Source organism: Fragaria vesca, linkage group LG2 (genome assembly GCF_000184155.1).
Source record: "Fragaria vesca subsp. vesca linkage group LG2, FraVesHawaii_1.0, whole genome shotgun sequence".
Classification (NCBI taxonomy): domain Eukaryota; kingdom Viridiplantae; phylum Streptophyta; class Magnoliopsida; order Rosales; family Rosaceae; genus Fragaria; species Fragaria vesca.
This window is the reverse complement of record NC_020492.1, coordinates 21,430,255-21,432,232: the sequence shown is the minus strand read 5'-3', so window position 1 is coordinate 21,432,232 and position 1,978 is coordinate 21,430,255.

The following is a 1,978-nucleotide window of genomic DNA, read 5'->3' as shown; positions in this document are numbered from 1 at the left end:
TGGTTGTGGAATACTAGTGAGAGAGTTATGGTCCTTTTAATGGCCGGCAGCTTGGAGCTTTGCTAGGAAGACTTGCTACTCTCTCTACTCGGGAAGGAAGACTTGCTTGAGTCTCTCTATTCGGGAAGGAAGACTTGCTTGAGTCTCTGTCATAGAAGGAAGACTTGCTTGAGTCTCTCTATTCGGGAAGGAAGACTTGCTTGAGTCTCTGTCATAGAAGGAAGACTTGCTTGAGTCTCTCTAATCGGGAAGGAAGACTTACGAGTTGACTGTCCTAATCAGTAAAACAGTAACAGCACGTACGTACGTAGCATCATGGTCCTCCAGCCATTTTTGAATGGGTAAAATATTTTATAGTTTTTTTAATCTGAAATAGGTATATGTTCAGTTTTTGTGGTTTTATTTTAATCTTAATGGTCTTTAAAGTCACGATTTTTCATCCAAATGATCATTCCGTTAATTTTCTCAATTAAATTGCTGACGTGGCCGTTAAAAATTATAATGTCTTTAATGGCTACGTCAGTATTCTAACAGAAAAAATTAATAGAAATACCATTTGAATGAAAAATCGTAACTTTAAAAACTATTCAGATTAAAATAAAACCATAAAGACTGAACAGATGTCGACTTCAAACCACAATGAATAAACAAATTTCAATTCTTTTTGAATATTATGATCGACTGTGAGTTCTTGTCTCGCATACAATACGTCATCTATTGGTGATCGAGCTCCTTGAATCATCTCCTAAAAATACTTCAAAAGTTTTAGGGAGACGAATACTTGTAAATTAAAACTAATTAAACAACAAAAGAAAAAAAAGGAAAAAATGACTCATGGCACCAGAGAGCATGCATGGCTAGAGCGAATCATCCGATCCTTTTTACCTCGATCTTTAGAGTCCCATTAATTTGTGCAATCAATCAAGATATGGTTGAGAAAGTTGGGTTGATGATGATATTAATTAGTAAATTACTTGATTTATGCCACTACTTAATTGATTTAGATTCTGAAGAGAGTGGCATTCAAGTGATTCAACTCTATCTATAGGCCGTGCCAAGAAATTGATTGGAGCAGAACCAGTTCTGAAGGATTAATTGACACGAAGAATCAGTCTTCGATTCTTTAGTAGACTACAGTAGTCCCCCTTTCGAAAAGGTGAACAAGAAAATGATGCCAATCAACTAATCTTCAACTTTGAGGAATCGACCGGAGATCATGTATGTATGCCAATTTTTTACGTGAAACTTCATTTAACTTTCCAAATGTAAGTAATTGTCAATTAACTTGAATGTTTTTTGTATGACTTATATATATATAGAGGATGTGAAGCGGACGTCCGCATTTCGGCTTAAAGTGCGGACGTCGTCCGTTCTTCGCCGTCTCACGCCGGCGACGGCTTCTCTCCTTCGCGGACGACAGCATAGGCTTCCAGAACGGTTTCTCTCCTTCTAGGAATGGCCGGCGACAAGTTTTCCGCCCGGATTGAAGCTCTGGACGGAAAATACCATGATTGATCAAGGTTGACCGGAAAACTTGTCGCCGGCCAGTCCTTGGAGGAGAGAAGCCATCCTGGAAGCCTATGCTGTCGTCCGGGAAGGAGAGAAGCCGTCGCCGGCGTGAGACAGCGGAGAATGGACGACGTCCGCACTTTAAGCCGGAGTGCGGACGTCCGCTTCACATCCTCTCTCTATATATATATAGCCTTTCTCAAGTGCGGACGTCCGCACCAAAGTTTTGGTGCGGATTTCCATTTTTGCACCACTTCCCGATCGAATTTCCTTAAACTTCCTTCTAGACATATCTAAATCATCTTGTGTAGATCATCTCTGTAAAATTTCAGCCAATTTGGTGATCGTTAAAGCCCTCAAAATCGAAAAACAAATCTGACGGACTGAATTCTGTCCGGTTCATCATCTCCATTTGTTTTTCGATTTTGAGGGCCTTAACGATCAGCAAATTGGCTGAAATTTTGCAGAG